Source organism: Myotis myotis, unplaced genomic scaffold (genome assembly GCF_014108235.1).
Source record: "Myotis myotis isolate mMyoMyo1 unplaced genomic scaffold, mMyoMyo1.p scaffold_m19_p_12, whole genome shotgun sequence".
NCBI classification, from domain to species: domain Eukaryota; kingdom Metazoa; phylum Chordata; class Mammalia; order Chiroptera; family Vespertilionidae; genus Myotis; species Myotis myotis.
The window spans coordinates 3,378,373-3,395,334 of NW_023416316.1; the positions used below are offsets into that span (position 1 = coordinate 3,378,373).

Below are 16,962 nucleotides of genomic sequence, written 5' to 3' on the forward strand. Positions count from 1 at the left end.
GTTCTACGCTGCAGACCTGAGAGGCGTCAGGAGCACCAGAAAGGACAGACAGCCTTATTCCTTCTTTGGGAGAGGCGATCGGGCCCCGCCCACAGCTGCAGCCGCGTCCCTGTCCTGGCCTAACGGTGTCCCGGCCTCTCCCCTGGGCCTGGGACACTGGCCGCGGTGGCAGGACCTTCTCGCGACGTGGTCTCAGGACCTGGCACTCACCAAGCTCTAAGCTGAGCTCGACGTCCCTGGACGCCCCACGCTGGCGAGTGCATCGCTGGCGCACCATGGACCATCCAGAAATCTGGCTTGTCCTCTCCCCACCGGACTTGACCTCCAGAGCCAGAGTCATCAAATCGGCTCCTGCCTCCTCACCAGCGCTCAGACCACCCCTCAGTCCCATGGCCACCCCCTGACCCCAACCCCCATCTCCACCGCCCCGGTCCTGGTCCTTCCTCCTCCCTCTGTCCTGGCCACAGAGAAGCCACCCACAATGCCCTTCACCCAGCAGCTCCCGCTCCCGCAGCCTCCTCCCCGCCAGCACCCAGCACCCCGCACCCCAGGGGCAGGTCTCAGCCTGGTCTCCACACCTGCCCGGCTCCCTGGTTCATTCACTCTGCACCCTCTGTGATGATCTGTTTAAAAACTGTTTAAAAATTTATTTGGGAGAGAAAGAGAGGGAGAGAGAGAGAAACATCCATGTGAGAGAGGAACATCAATGGGCTGCCTCTTGCAGGCCCCCAAGTGGGGATCGACCCCACAACCCAGGCATGCGCCCTGAGCAGGAATTGAACCAGCAACCTTTCGGTGCATGGGACGGTGCCCAACCCACTGAGCCACCCCGCTGGGCCCTCTGTGGCGATCTTGTTCCTTTATCTTGGTTACCTGGCTGATGTTTGCTCCCCGGCCTCTCCCACTGGCATGCACTTGGGGGGCCCGGGGCAGGGCCCAGCTCGGTTCTGCTCGCCCTCTCAGCACCTGTCACCTGGCAGGGACTTCTGGGCCTGGCCTGGTTCTGGGGTATGAAGCTGAACACACAGACTCGTGCCTGTGCTCAGGGACTGGCGGGTGGCACATGGCACCTGGCACTGCCAAGGGCACTGAAGGAGACGGGCAGGTGCTGCCGAAATGGACGGCCCCTGGGCTCTCCGGGAGGTCGGGGCAGCCTCCCCGGGCGGCCACATGGAACCCCCTGAGGGTGACAGGTCAGCGGTGAGGCTCAGGCAAACCCTGCACTTCTCCAGCCTCCGTTCCCACACCTGTCACATGGTCACTCGCCAGAGACGCTGCACACAGGCTAGGGAGCTCGGCGAGTCTGCAGATCGAGGCCGGGAGCTTGGTCTTTTAAGAAATCGGTGCTGACTGATTCCATTAACTCCCCCAATGGGAGGGCATCCTAGGCCAGAAGGAGTCAGCGCTGTCTGTACCCAGGACCCGGCACATCACGGCACAGGCCAATCCACACGGTCAGACCCCCAGGCCTGTGGCCCAGAGCCGTCTCCTCCCAGGCCGCCTGGCTTTGCCCCAGGTGGGCAGGGCTCAGCTCTGCCCTCACTCCCCCTTCCCCCCTCCCCCCCTCACCCCTCAGGACGGTCCTCCCACCATCTGAAGGGAGGATTCTCAGCCCCAAGGCCAGAGGTCTGTGGTCCCTGAAAGTCCCCTCTTGGACTGGGGGTATCATTCTTGTTTGATCACAGCCTCCCCCCAACCCCCCCCACACACACACCAATAACCCCAAATGTGGACCCTCCACAAAACCCCTTAAGAAACCGGTCAACCTTCTGCTAATTAAAATAAAGTCAACGCCACATTAGAGGCCAGTTAATTTTCAGAGCTGCCTGGGAAGCGTCGCCTGGAAAATGTGCACCCCTACCCCCCCGCCCCGCCCCCCCATACACACACACAGAAAAGGGCCGCCATGCAGCAGGCGGTGGGAGGGGCGAGTGGAGCACATGCTTCCAGAGGGTGGGGCGGCAGGGGTGGGTGCAGCGACAGGCCGCGCTTCTGGTTCCTGGAGGGACCCTGCTGGTTCAGCCAGGAGCTCCGGACCCCATCCCTCCCCAGGACCAAGACCAGGTCTCCCAGGCCAACCCCACAATGGTCTGCGAAACAATGGGGTTCTGAAAGGCTTGGGGTCCCTGTACCCTGAGGTTCCCTCACCGAGCCCACGGCAGCCCTGAGGGAGGTGCCTTTGTGCCCAGTTTGCAGATGAGCATGCTGAGCCACCAAGTCCCTTTCCTGAGGTCACGGCTTCCAGGGGCGAAGCAGAACGTCCCAACTTTTCCCAGCTAAACCTGCAGCGGTTCCTTGACAACGTTGAGGGTTTCTTCTTGACGGTGAGAAGGGCGGGGACTTTGTCTGCACGAGAGCAGATTTCATCGGTTGCGTTTGCTCAGGGCAGGTGTATGCTCCCTGCTCATCAGGAAGCGCCTGCTTACGGAGAGTCTGAAACGCGCCAGGAGTCCGGCCGGCCACGCCCCGCACAGCGGGCACCTCCCTGAACCCTCACTGGCGCACCAGGCTCAGAGAGGTTAGGTAACACGCTCAAGCTCACGCAGCCTGCCCACATCTTAGCCTGGCAACCTCCTGTCGCTAAGGTCCAAGTTTCTCCATTTCTGCAAGGTCAAAGCCAAGGTCTGTGGGTCTCCTCTCCTGGCCAGGCAGCGAGCTACAGAAAAGACCACTGGGTTCCCTGGGTGACCTTGGACATGCCTCTTTCCCTCTTCAGGCCTCAGCTTTCTCATCTGCAAAATGGGCGGGCTGAGCTCAGCACTCCCCGGGACCCAGGGGCCCTTGGCTTGGGCCAGTGGCTGGGAGCAGAGCATCCAGCCAGATGGTAGCAGCAGCCATTGCCCTGCCAGGACCAAGAGGCTTGGCTGCCTCCAAGTGAGTGGCAGGAAGTGGTCCAGTGGCCAGACTGGACACAGTGGGAGAAGTGGGGACAAGGGCCCAGCCAAGCTGCCCCGCACTGGGGACAGCTCACAGGGCAGTGGGTGGAACATCCTCTCTGACCCCAGGAGCTCCGCTCTCCATTCCCCCCACCATCCCCGAGACCAGGCCTCTGCCCAGCCCAGGAGTCAAAGCAGGGGAGGGGTGGGGTGTGGGGCTCTGACTTGAAGGCCCAGCATTTCCGGAGGGAATCCCCGGAGAAGGGCCTCCTGTTTCTCCTGGACCAGGAAGGGGCACAGAGCAGGCGGGGCTGGTCTGCTATCTCCCTGCCTGGGGACCGTGGCTCCGCTCATCCAGCCCCCGCTGAGGAGCACCGTGGGGCAGGCACGGTGCTGGGCACCGAGGGCAAACAAAGGAATCTGCCTGGGTCCTCGCTCCTGCCTGTCACAGGCGGAGGAGAATCCGACGGGGTGTAACGTGACCGCCACACGGGGATGACCGCCACCTGTCTGCGTGCACAGGGTTCCTTGGGGAGCTGAGCCGAGTGGGTCTGCACAGCCGTCACAGGCTCTCCCTCTCCCCTGGCGCCCTGGGCATGTGAGGCTAGAGGTTCAGCTAGTGACCTTTTAGAATGCGAGGCCCTTGGAGGGAGGGACCCTCAGCACCTCATGTACGGCTTGGCTTAAGATGGCACTCAATACACACTGGATGGGAGGGAGGGAGGGAGATGGGGAGGGAGGGAGAGGGGGAGGGAATGAGTAAATTGATGATCAAGTGGATAGCTAGAAGGATGGGGAGAATGGGAGGAAGAAAGGATAAGTGGATGGATGGACGGATGGATGGAAGGAAGGAAGGGAGGGAGGGAGGGAGGGAGGGAGGAAGGGAGGTTGGTGGGTGGATGAATGAAAGGAAGAAAGAATGGGTGGATGGAGGGAGTGATGGGTGACTGTCCCCTACACCACGGACTCAGGCCGGGAGGGTGAGAGGACTGACTCTGACAGATGAGCAGGCAGTTCACCTCATGGCCCCGCTCTCCCCCACCACCCCTCCCCCAGCATTTCATTAGGACGCATCTGCTGCACCTGGCCCTTGGCCCCTGCCCCAGGAAGATACAGGCGCCTCTGCCGGGTTATTAGGGACCTATTACCCAGTGCCTGTCAGGCCTGGCTTAGGGGAGCAGCTCGGGCAGGGTTAACAGCCCCGGGGGGCTCTGGTAAGGAGGTCGGGGACCTGGGGTTACAGGGGGGGGGGGGGCTTCAGAGCCACTGGGCCTGCCTGGTTTAATCTCAGGGCTCTGCTAATTGGCTGTGTGGCTTTGGGCAATCAGGTCCCTATTCCGAGTCAGCTTCCTCACCTGTAAACGATGGAGCAATGAGGGGCTTGTCTGAGGATGCCCTGAGCTAATGCTTGCATCACCCAACACGGAGAGCACTGGCTGGAACCAGTAACACCCAGGACCCTCAGGGAGCCAGGCGGGCGGGGCTCTCACACGTCCGCCGCCTGACCCCGTGGGACAGGCAGGTGCTGTGACCCTGTGGGAATTTATGGACGAGGAAACTGAGGCTAAGAGGGAGATTAGGTGCTTGGCCCAAGCCGCTGGGCCAGGAAGTGATGGGCCACGTTTTCCCATGTAGGCAGCGGACGCCACACCTGGGCCGTTTCCGCCTGGCCACCGAGTGGGAACAAAGCCTGGGCAGTGGCGGGGCTGGTGGGGGCCTCTCCCAGCAGCGCCTGGAGGGGACGGCACAGCAGAGCAGAGGGGAGCTGGACAACAACAGAAATGAATGTATGGCTTCCAGCGTGATTACCGGCACCATCAGAGGCCACGCACCCACCTGGGTGCATTAGGGACCCCAATCCTTCCACGGGAACAGTAGGGGGGGTCAAGGGGGTAGGAGAACTGTCCTGAGCTGCCGGGGGTTGACCAGCAGGGACTGTGTGGGGCTCACTTGGCTCTCCTCAAGCCCTCGACATACCCCTGAGGGTATCTCCCACCGCAAGAGCTAGGTCCCCCCACCCCAGTCTCAGAAGAGTCCAGAATGATTGAACCTCAGGGTGCAAATGCAGAACAAAAAAGGCCAGAGGGTGAGCAGGGAGAGTGGAGGCAATCGTAATACAAACACCATGACGGCCGCTCTCCGGAGGGGGACACTCAGCACCTGACCACCTTGTGGCCCTGACTCCCCAGCAAGGAACTTCACCTCCGTGAGGCTCTGTCCTCCCGTCTGTGAAATTGGGGTCATCCTGGTATCACCTCTTAGAGTTGCTTTGAAGGTTAAATTAGACAAGGAAAATGCACTGCCTCAGTGTAGTGCCTGGCACCGTAAGTTCACCATCAGTGGCTGTTGTCATTATTGCCCCAATTGCCAGATGGGAAGACTGATGCCCAGGCAAGGTAAGAGTCTTGCCTCAGGTTGTTCAGCGGGTTGGTGGCCGGATCTATGCCAAAGAGGGTGGACCTGCCTTGGGACATAGCACCACTCAGAGGCTCAGGGCCCCAAGGCAGCAACCCTGGGCCACCTCCCTCTGGCTCCGGTAGCTGCCACGTATTCTGAGCGCTCCTCCGTGCCAGGCGCATGCTCAGAGCTTTTATGCATCCCTTCGCGGAACCACCACCGTCTGGGAGGTGCGCGTCGCACTGTCCTCACTGTTCAGATGCGCAAGCTTGGGGGGCCGAGCGGAGTCACCACCAGGACCGCCTGGTTCTCAGTACGCGCTACTGCCCTCTGGACAGAGGTGGGGGCTTGTGTTTATCCCAACAACTCTTCCCAGCTCCCTCCTCCCCAAGATGAGCCGTAAATAAGATGTCAAGTGCGCCATGGTGGACCCGCAGTCTCCCAGACATCAGACAAGCTTCCCCTTGAGAGCTGGGCACCCCTGCCCACGTCACAGGGGAGGGAGCTGGAAGGAGGAGGAACACCCCAGCCCCTCCCTCTCTCCTTGGCCCTGCGGAGGCTGAGTGGCCAGGGCCCTTCAGGCTGCACAAGGCCCCGCTGGCGGCCGAGCTGGTGGGAGGCTGGGGGCTAGTCTTGAAGCAGCACTCCCCCTCCCTCGCACACATGCTCCCTACACTCCCATCTGGCCAGCCTGGCTGAAAGCTAAGTCTGCCTACAAAACACAAAAGCATCTCGTTTCCATTCGAGAAAACCCCCGAGACTGGGCTGCTCTGCCTGCCTCCCTCTTGGCCGCTGTGGTTAGGGCAGAGCCGGGAGATGGCAGCTGTCCTGCCCAGGGAACCAGGACCTGGAGCCGCCGGCCGGGGTCCTCTCTGGGGCCCACAGGCCAGGGAGCAGCCTGGTGAGCCTGGTATCCATGGACGCCCCCTGCCTGGCCCCTGCTGGCCGGGAGCAGCGCCAGATGGGGAGGCTCTGGCTCTCGGCCTCCGCCCAGCCCACAGGCCCCCTGACCTGTCCTCCTGGGACTTCCCGGTGTCCATCTGAGGTGACCCGTCCTCCTTCCCCACAGACGCCCAGACCTCTGACCCTTATTTAAAACAAACCAAGCGAAGTCGGGAAAGAAACCGTCACAAAGAGCTTCAGGGATGATCGTGTCCCTGAGACAGACAGACACACACACACACACACACACACACACACACACACGCCCCAGACGTGCAAGGCTGCAGCCGGGCTTGCACACAAACAAGCTGCTGGAGGGTGACTTTTGTGTATGAAACATGCAGGCTCCCTCCACGTGGGGGGTGGGGGGGGGGAACGGGACTGTTTCTCAGTTTTCTGATGAACAGGAAGTGGAGAGGGAGCTGGGGGGTTGGCAGACTTCATCCCCCTGTGCTCTGTGCAGGTTCGAATCTGGGGAAGGGGGTCTGCGGGGAGCCTGGGCATCACGTGGGAGAAGGACCCCCCCGACCCGGGAGGTCAGCGCCAGAGCGGGTTAGCCCCCCCAGGCCGGGTCTCGGGAGGCGGGGTCCGCCGCCCGCCCGCCCGCGTGCCCTCGGGTCCTGGACGCGGCCCAGCGCCGGGCGCTCAGGAAACACCGGGACCCGAGGCTGCCGCGTCCCTGCCCCTCGGCTCCCGCCTCCGCGCCGGGAAACCGGCGAATCCGCCCGGGACCAGGCGGGGCTGCTTCCCAAAGGCCAACAACCCCCCGTTTTGCTGCTGCTTTTCTTTTCTTTTTTTTTTTTTTTCACTCCAGCGGGCGGTCGGGCAGGTTTGGGGACCGGGCGGCGCCGGGTACCCCCACGCCGCCCACGCGGGGCAGGGCCGGGGCGCATGCGCGGGCCGGGACGCCGGGGGCCGGGGCCGCCCGCGCAGCCTCGCTCGGGCCGGTCTCCGTGGCAACGGGCTCGCGGCGGGGAGGGCCCGGGAGGCGCGGGCCGCGGCGGCTGCTATTTCTGCCGCTTCCTGTTCCTCGCGGCCACGTCGCCATGGCAACCGTGTTACTCAGCGCGGCGGCTTCCCGGCTGGGCTGGCGCGCGTGACCCCGGCCGCCCGCGCCCCCGCGTCTCTCGCTCGCCGCGCCCCCCGCCCCCCGGGCCCTCCTCCCGGGCCCCCCGGCCCCGCCCCGCGCGCCCCGGCCCGCCCGGCCCTGCCCCTCCCCGTGGGCCGGTGCCCGCAGCCGGGAGGGAGGAGGAGGGAGATTGATGGGGGACGCTTATTAAAAAACATTGTAACCGTTTCCGTTTTTATTACGTTGACAGGGAGCGTTATTTACTGTTATTGTTTGCCGAGCGGCCCGCCGAGCGCCGGTGGCCGGGGGTGAGGGGTGTCACCTTCGCGCGGGGCCCGGGAGGTCGCGGCTGGGAGGGGAGGCGGGCGCCGCAGGGACGGGCGGGCGCGGCCAGGGGTCGACCCAGCCCCGCGCGGGGGTCCCGCTGCTCGCCCGGCAGACCCCGTCGCGGAGGCCGCGGAGGCCGGAGGCGCGGGTGGAGGGAGGAAGGCTGCAAAATGGAGAGGAACAGATGACCTCGCTCTCAGGAAGGCGCTGTCCTGCGCGGACCCGTTTCGGGGGGGCTGGGGCGGAGCAGCCCCGCAGCCTTTGGAGGCACTTAAACCGACACCAGATAAAGACCAGAACCTTCTGGGCCCGGCCTGACCGCGCAAGGGCAGGCCGGCCGCGCGGGAGCCCAGGGTGTGCAGGGAAGGGGTCAAATTCCTCCCCCGCTGAGGCCTGGCTGCCAGCAAACCTGCCCACTTAGACTCCGGTACCGAGGGTGGGCCACTGCCCGAGCCTCACAGCCGGTGCTGTCCCGCTCCAACGCCTGCGGGAGGAACCGGCGGCCCAGCGGCTGCACGAGGAGCCTGGGAAGAGGGGAGGCTCAGCTGGAGGGCGGTGCAGGGGAGAGTAACTGGGCAGGTCTGAGCCCCGCTGGCCTGGGTCCTGCCTCCTCCGCCGCGGCCCTCAGCGGGGGTGGGGTGGGAGGTGTGTCCAGGGGATCAGATGGACCTGAGGATGCCCCAGCCAAGCCGCTGCTGGGGTGCCCCTCTCACCCGGCTAATTCAGCTCCCCGCTCTCAGGACATTATTAGCTGAACTGCAAACAATGCTGCTTGGGGCGTAGAAGCCAGAGGGGAAAGAGAGCTCCCACTATGAAAAGGATTTTAAGGAAATGTTTACACTTATCAACAAACACTCCTAATGGACAGACCAGGCTTTGGAAACAGAGCTCCCCCCTTCGCCTGTTTTGTGTTTCCTCCCTTCCAAAGGGGCTTGGTCACCAGGGCCTCTCCCAGTCTCAGATGGTCAACAGGGACTTCCCAGCCCAGAATCGTCTCTCCAGACTTTCTGGAGTCGAGCAGACAGGCGCGTTTCTAGCCCAGGCCTTTGGGTCTGGGGTCACAGCAAGATAAAGCTATCTTCCACTCTGTTCCCGGCACCTGCCAGCTCCTAGCTGCGGACCCCTCCCTGCATGCATGAACCCAAAGTCGGGCTCCAGAAAAAGAGTACACCCCCCTCCTACACACACACACACACACACACACACACACACACAGTCGGCACCAGCCCTTTGCTGCCAGCTCTGGGATACGGAAAGACACAGGGAAAGGTGGAAACCCGTGGTGCCCTCCACTCCTGTTACCAGCACTTACCCCAGGGGCTGGCCTTCCAAGCAAAACTCATCCTGGCAGCAGGTTTAGAGAGTTTGATTGCCCAGCCGGCATGGCTCAGTGGTTGAGCATCGACCAGAAGGTCACAGTTTAATTCCAGGTCAGGGCACATGCCCGGGTTGCAGACTCGATCCCCAGTGTGGGGCGTGCAGGAGGCAGCCGATCCATGATTCTCTCCCTCTCCCTTCCTCTTTGAAATCAATAATATATATATTTTAAAGAGTTTGATTGATGTGAGAGCCGTGCCCCTCGGCAGCCTTTGAAGAGGACTGAGATGACAGAGGACACCCAGGATCAAAGAACTCCAGAGCTGGGAGGACCTTGGAGATTATCCAGACCAACCACACCCGCCTCCCCATTTTACAGGTGGGCAAACCGAGGCCCAGAGAGGGGAAGAGACCTGGCTGAGATCTGCTACTGTTTAGTGGCAGAACCCAGGCCAGGATCCAGGCACCTTGCCTCTCGCCAGGGGCTCATTGCCCACTCCGACTCTTCTATGGCATTATTGTCTGCAAGCAGACGATCAGGAACCGGGGTGGGGTGGGGCCAGAGGCATCGAAGTCAGACTGCCTGGGTTCACACCCTCACTTCTAATGAGAACGTGGACACGCGAATTCTCTCTGAGCCTCAGTTGCCTTCAGTGTTCAGTGGGTATGATAATAGCACCTGCCCTAAGTTTGTCTTAAGGAATAAAGACGATGGTGCAGGAAAAGCAACTGGACCGATGCCCGGTCCATACTGGTATTTACCTAATGCTGGCAATGATGCTGGTGCTGGTGGTGCTACGAGTGGTGCTGCTGGCGGTGCTGATGCCTGTGGTGGGTTGAATGATGCCGCCTCCCCAAAAAGAAGGATCTGTTCATGTCCTAATCACTGGAACCTGTGAACATGACCTCATCTGAGGAAAGGGTCTTTATCGATGCAAAGGACACGGACATGAGGTCACCATGATTGCCCATGTTGAGCCTCAATGCCATCATAAGCGTCCTTACAGGAGACAGAAGAGAAGGCTGTGTGCAGCCTGAGGCGGAGCTGGGAGTGATGCAGCCACAAGCCAAGGACACCTGGAGCCACCGGAAGCTAGAAAGGCGGGAAGGATTCTTCCCAGAGTCCGGAGGGAGCATGGCCTCTGGCCTCCGGACTCTGGAAGAGTAATCGAGCATAAGCCACCAGGCGTGTGGTCATGTGTTTCGCAGCCACGAGAAACTAGTACAGTGGTGAGGCTGGTTCTGCTGCTGGGATGATGGTAATGATGGTGGCGGCGGGTGGTGGTGACAATGTCATGATGAGGGTGGTGATGGTGATGCTGACTGTGTGTGAGTTTCCTGGGGCTCTGTGCTGGCTCCTGGTCACTCGGGCGGCCCTAGGCTCCAGGCGATCACTAAAGCATCCCCTTCATGCTGTCGTCGCTCTGTGGGTGTCTGTCTCCGCCTGCATTTCCCCCCTTTATACGGACATATTGGAGTAGGACCCACCCTGAGAACCGCATCTAAGTGTGATCACCTCTGCAAAGGCCCCATTTCCAAATCAGGTCACATGCTCAGCTCCCGGGGATTAGGGCTTCAACACGAGTTTTTTGGGGGACACAATTCCCCCCTAACAGTGGAGATGGAGACGATGGTGCCAGGGGTGGTGGTGCTGACAGAGACTCTGCAGGGGCCCCCTGGGGAGCAGCCATCAGCTCACAAGGCTTTCCCAAGATCAGGAGCCCCTTCCCGCCGTGAAGAGCCGGTCGGAGCCTCCAGCTGCAGGAGCAGAGACGGGGAAGATGGTCCCAGGACACCATGTGAGTGTCATGGAAGAGCCAGACCCCCTGGAAGCCCTGCCATTTGCCTGTGAGGCCTCAGCAAACCTTTTATCCTCTTGGCTTCGGGCTGGACCTGATGCCAAGGACCTGCTCTGCTCCCTGCGCTGATATAGGAGCCTGGCCAGCGTCAGGCTGGGGCAGAGTGTCAGGGAGACTGGGCAGAGGAAGGAGGGACAGTATGCTGTGACCACGCTCCTGCTGGCTCCCTGTGGGTGGCCTCCTCCTCCTCCTCCTCCTCTTCCTCCTCCTCCCCTTCCTCTTCCCTCTCCTCCTCCTCCTCCTCCCCCACCCCTCCCCAGGAGCAAACACTTGCTATTTTTGTACACGGCTAAGTCAGTGCTTGTCTCCTGGCCGTCCGTCCCAGCTGCCAGAGCCTCCCTGAGGGCAGGGACCATGGCTTGCTCATCTGCGAGGCCCCTGGGAGCCTGGCCCAGCCCCCCACACGTGTGGATTGAGCGTGGACTGTTTCAAAGCCCAGCAAGTCCCTCCCTTCTCTTTCCATCTGGGCACCATGGAGATAAGACAAGGCGGGGTGGCCACCTGCTTCTGAATGGGATCTTTCTCCCCCAGACCCAGGCCTCGCAAGGAAGCCGTGCGGCACACGGGGCAGAACAGCAGGCAGCCTGGCCGCGCCTCTCCTGGAGCCGCAGCGCAGCCCACCGGCCCTGACCCCGGAAGCCCGCTGGTCGCCGGCAGCAGCAGGCGGGGTGAGGCCGCTGCCGGATTTCTTCCCGTTCGACGCGATTCCAGGAACTCCCTCCCTAACCTGTCTTTCTCCAGCTCTCACAGGCCGAGACTGGAATAATAGTAGCGCCCATTCTCTGCCAGGCACTGCCCTAGGTGCCAGGAGACAGTGGCCAGCAAGACCAGGTTCTCGCATTTGTGCAGCTCACATGGGAGGGAAGAGAGAGACAAAGAACAAAGGAACAGCTGATACCAGGATCCAGGGAGCAGGGTGCATTTTAGAGGAAGTGAAGGCGGGCGAGGGGCTGCACCGCAGAACAAAAGGGCCGGGGTTTGGAAAGGGAGTCCCCGTGGTGATGGGGTGACCATGGAGCGAGCCCTGTGGAGAGCTGGGAGGGAGACTGAGGGCAGCAGAAGCAGCCAGTGCAAAGGCCCTGAGGTGCCCTGGGGGGCAGGGAGGGGAGTGCATGCAGGTGCGGGGGAAGTACGGGGCTTTTCCTAGGGATGCATGATGTCACAAAAGTGGGGAGGCAAGAGCCAACCAAGGGCCAGTGTGTGTGTGCAGAGGACCCCTGGTTTCTGAGTGGAGCACTCAGAGGCCAGAGGGAAACAGGAGAAGTTAGAGGAGTTGATGGAGTCCAGGCAGGAGACGGTGGCGGCCTCACGGGGACACCAGCAGTGGGGGAGGCGAAGTGGCTGGATTCAGGGTGTATTTTAAGAAGAGGCACCAGGATTTGCCAAAGGATGGGATGCGGGTGTGGAAGAAGGAAACTGCCAGGGATGATTGCAGTGTCATGAGTGGGAGGCACCGTTTCCTGAGGTGAAGGAGACCTCAGGAGAAGTGGGGGGCGGGGGGGGAGGGGCTCGAGCTGGCATTTGGACGCGTGATGTCCGCACAGCCGTTTGGATGTGGATACATATCATGCACTTGGAGCGCTCAGCAGCTGCCCTTTAACCCACCCGGTGGTGGCTATACCCCTGTGTCAAGATAACCACCCTCGGAGGTAGGCCCTACTATGACCCCATTCTACAGATGAGGAAACTGAGGCACAGAGCGTGGGAGCTGGTGCAGATACAAATCCAGGTAGTCTAATTCCAAAGCTCATCCTGTTTGTTCAAGAGTCTGTTCGTCCGTTCATTCATTCACTCACTCACGGTCACGGGCCTCGCTCTGAGCCTGGTGATGTGGAGTCTAGCACGCTGTGCACAGCACAGGCACTGGGCAGGCAGCGAGCAAGCCAGCCAGGCCCGCCCTGCGTGCCGCTCACTTTCCAGGGAGGAGACAGGCAGGGGATGAGCAGAGAGAAACACAAGGGCCACACGGTCAGGACTGTGCTACCTGCGCGGTGAAGGGCGGCGAGCTGACGCCAGGCAAGGAGAGGGGCGCACACTGCAAGGGCTGGGGCTGCCTGGAGGAGGGGAGACTCCTCAGAAGCAGCCAAGCCCGGGGCCCGAGGAATGGCACCCCAGCAAAGGGGACAGGAAAGCAGGGGCTCTTCGTAGGCCATGGGGAAGGGCGAGGGCACCAGGGCACAGCCAGGGGCCGATCGCCCACAGAAAACAGCCACAAAGAGGAGGCGAGAGGGGCAGAGGCACGTGAAGGGGAAGTCACCCAGGCAGGGGGAGGGCCCTCACCTCACAGGAGAGCCCCAGCGGCCCTGGGGCTCCGAGGACGTGACCCCCAAAGCTGAAAGTGGGAGTGCAGGAGAGGGTGGGCCAGGCCCAGGCAGGGTACGAACCTCCCTCCCGCCTCCCCCTTCCTCTACAGCAGTGGTTCTCAACCTCCTGGCCCTTTAAATACAGCTCCTCATGCTGGGACCCAACCATAACATTATTTTCGTTGCTACTTCATAACTGTCATGTTGCTGCTGTTATGAATCGTCATGTAAATATCTGATCTGCAGGATGGTCTCAGGCGACCCCTGTGAAAGGGTCGTTCGACCGCCAAAGGGGTCGCGACCCACAGGTTGAGAACCGCTGCCCTACAGCAAGTCAGCACTGAATCCAGCTGACTCCACAGCCAGGCCTAAAGCACGGGGCAGTCCCAGCCCCGGCTGAGCTGCCTTTGACCTTCGAGGAGACCGAGGAGACGACACAGCAGCATCCGCCCTCTTGGGCTGATCATCTGGAAAGAGCCCCCCTGAGCCCCAGCTGCCCGAGGCATTCACCCGCACCTTTCGGCAGCTGTCAGTCACTCCTGGGCGCACCCTTTGGCAGCAGGGAGCAGGACCAAGGCCCTCCCCCCGGGGCTGAGGCCACAGGCAGACGCAGAGTCAGGCAGAGGGAGGTCGGGTGCGATGGGGAGGAAGGCGGGTTCACAGTCATAACCGGAGGGCAGCGCCAACTTTGGGGACCAAGCCCTGTTGGATGCCCCTTCAGTCTTGGGGTCTCCCTGCCTCTCCTGGAGACAAGAGGGCTCCCCAGGACATGGGCAGGCTCCTCGTGAAGAGGGAGCAGAGCTCCCAGGTTCCAGAACCTTTGTTCCCCTCCCCCCCCCCCCCAAGCTGGCTCTCCCTCTGAGCCCCGCCCCTCCTGTCCTGGGTCAGCTGCCAATCCGGGCACAGCCAGGCTCCAAGCAGAGCAACCTCCCCATGGCCTGGGCCTGTGTCAGAGCTGGGGAGGCGCTCACAGCACAGCCCCCAGCCCCTGCTCAGCTCCTGCAGACCCCCTCCCCCCATCTCCTCCTGGGCACACAGGGCTGAGGGGGACAGGGCCCCTGAGCCCCAGGCTTCCTGTGGGCTGGAGGGCAGAGGGTAGGGCTGAATATTTTTTTCAAAAAATGTGCCCAGCAGATAACACAAAACAGCTACCCACAGCCACTCCCCTTTAAACCCTCGACACTCGCTGAGCTAAGAGTATCCCTGGGCCATCTCAGGGCAGCCTCCCACGTGAGGGTCCCGCCCTCGCGAGCCCCATTTGATGGAGGAGGAAACAGGCTCCATGGGCCCAATGACTTGCTCGGGCGGCAGCGCCAGGACTCCAGCTCCGGCAGAATGGCAGAGACCAGGAGGCAGGGACCGGCTGTGACACAGCAGCTCCCGCAGGCCCACCCCCAGGGCAGACAGCTGCTTCCCCCCCAGGTCACAGGTGAAGAAACCAAGGCCCCAGGAGGTCAGTCACCCCCAACATTGCAGAGTAATGAGAAGGGGCAAAATTCGAACCCAGGGCTGTTGGACCCCAGGGCCCAGGCTCCCATGCACCTAGGACAACAGGAGGGAAGGGCTGGGAGTAAGGACCTGAGAACTCAGGTGCGGCGCCCTCGGCACCGGGCCTGTGTCCACGTGGCGCTGCAGACCAGGGCATGGGGGCACGCACCCCCAGGCCTTCCCCGCGGGCACCAGGCAGGCCAGTGCCCAGCTACTCTCTCCTCCGATCCCCTCAGGGCCCCCATCTCTGCTGCCCAGCCAGAGCCGGCCCTGCAGTGTGTGACCCTGGGAGGGCACCGGGACCCTGGCACCACAGCGCTGCCCGGTCAGGGGTGGCCCTTGCCCCACTGCCTCAGCAAATGCAGCTCCTAAGCCCCGGAGTCTACCCGGCCCCGGCCCCGGCCCACGCGGGCTTAGCTTAGGGTCAGCCAGGAAGGCTGGGGACAAAGGGAAGGGCCATGGGGGCCCTCCCACTGACTCCCCCTGGAGCAAGCCCTCACCCATCACTGCTACAGAGGCCCATGGGCAGGGGTCTCTGTGTGTACCTCCGTGTGTCTTTGTGCGCCCGTGTGCGCCTGTGTGTGTGTGTGTGTGTGTGTGTAAGAAACTGGGATGGGAGAGGGAGGGAGGCGAGGAGTTACAGACAGAGCAGAGAGCTGGGGTGACAGAGAGAGGCAGCCTGGGAAATACCCGGAGAGAAGGAGGAGGCTTGACATACAGCTGCAGAGAGGAGCTCAGAGCGGGAGACAACAGAAGGGACAGAGGGACCCAGCGAGGGGCCAGCCCACAGCAGATCAGGGAGGCAGAGCCCGAGGAGCTGCTGTGCAGAGAGCGGGAGGGAGGGGGGGAGTGAGGGAGGGAGGAGGGGCGGGGGAGGGAGCCCAGAGTCCAGCTGGGGGCCCTGAGACTGGGGGATGGGGCCGAGGCCGGGGTCTTTGATGGGCAAGGGAGGCGGACAAAGCCAGTGCCTTCTCCGCATAATGTCAGAGACATCCTGAGTCAGCAGGAGACAAAAGGGGGCTCCCGCAGCTCCCCCCTCACCCCTAATTGACCTGGGAGAGGATACCAGCCAAAAATGGTGTGATGGGTCCCCTAAGACCTCAAGCTCGCTGCCTTTGAGCCCCCAGACCTCTCTTCTCCCTGCACCAGCCTGGGCTGTGTGACCCTGGGCGGGGACTTTGCCTCTCTGGGCCTCCAGGCCCCGGAATGGAACTGAGCTTAGTGTGGGAGTCGGCGCTGGGGGCGGGGATGCAAGGCCTGGGCTGCGGGGCCAGACCCACGGGCCTGGGGCGGCGGGCGGGCAGGCGGGCGGGCGGCGGGTGGGCGTCTGTGCCCAGGTGCCTGGCCCCCCTGAGCCGGTGCCTCCCTTCTGGTGAGGGAGGTAAACTGTCTGCAGCCCAGAGCTGCTTGGACAGAAACGTGTAAATGGCCAGGGCTGGGGACAATGGGCTCCTGTTTTAAATGGTCAGTCACAAAGGTAAGGGAGTCTGTGCCAAATCGAAGTTCCGGGAAGGGCGGTGCATCGAGAAGAACAGAGCGTCTGCATGGGGAGGGTCTACAGCCAGGACCCTCGGGGCCCCAGGAGGAGCAGGGCTATCCCGGGCTCCTGCCTGGACCCGAGGGAGTCCTGGAAAGGCAATGAGCGTCCAATGCCCGCCCCCCCCCCCACCACCACCACACACACAGGCTAACCTTGGAGACAGGGGCTCCAGGGACCCCCAAGCCCAGGATTCTCACCAGCCCCCATCCTGTGTCCAGGGGAGGTCAGGCCAGGGGGCTGGGCCCTTCTAACCTGGGATTCTTCCATCCCTGAAGGCCAGGAGGAGGGGGGCGAGGAGAGAAGAGGGGGCGTGGAGAAGGGAGGCAGGAAGGGAGAGCAGGGAGGGAGGCCAGGAGAAACTGCCAGGCAGCCGGGAAGGGAGTAAGTGAGGAGGAGGAAGAGCCGCGTGCAGCGGGCAGGTGCTCCCAGGCTGTATCTTCCGGAGACAAAGGCCCCGAGGCAGCGAGGAGGGAGCTGGGAGGGGAGGCCGGGAGGCAGAGGGAGAGGAAGGCTCAGCAGCCTGCCCACTGCCGGCTCCCACCCAGCTGAGACTCTGACCCGGGAGAGGGAGCGAGCTCTAAACTTAAGAGGGAGAAAGTCTGCCAGCTGCCCTTGGGGCTGTCACAACAGATAAAACCTCATCCAGGCTTCACCAGGAGCGCCGCACACGGATGCTCAGCGGCAGCTAAAAATACCGGCTCCAGCGGGGAGGGAGGAGGAGGGAGAGGGAGGAGGAGGAGGGAGGAGGAGGAAGGAGGAGGCAGGAGGAGGGAGGAGGAGAGACAGGGGGGAGGAGGACGGGGAGCAGGGCTGTAGGGCTGGGCACAGGCAGCCCCGGTTTCCA

At 62.5% G+C, this 16,962-nt stretch overlaps 1 long non-coding RNA gene across 1 annotated transcript; it reads right to left on the minus strand.

Annotated features, from left to right (window-relative positions):
* Positions 1 to 9,646: 9,646 nt before the first annotated feature.
* Positions 9,647 to 13,554, minus strand: LOC118666879. The gene is made up of 2 exons (XR_004971093.1): positions 13,503 to 13,554; positions 9,647 to 9,821 (listed from the first exon to the last, which is right to left on the minus strand). It is a non-coding gene; the product is annotated as an uncharacterized LOC118666879 (long non-coding RNA).
* Positions 13,555 to 16,962: the final 3,408 nt, after the last annotated feature.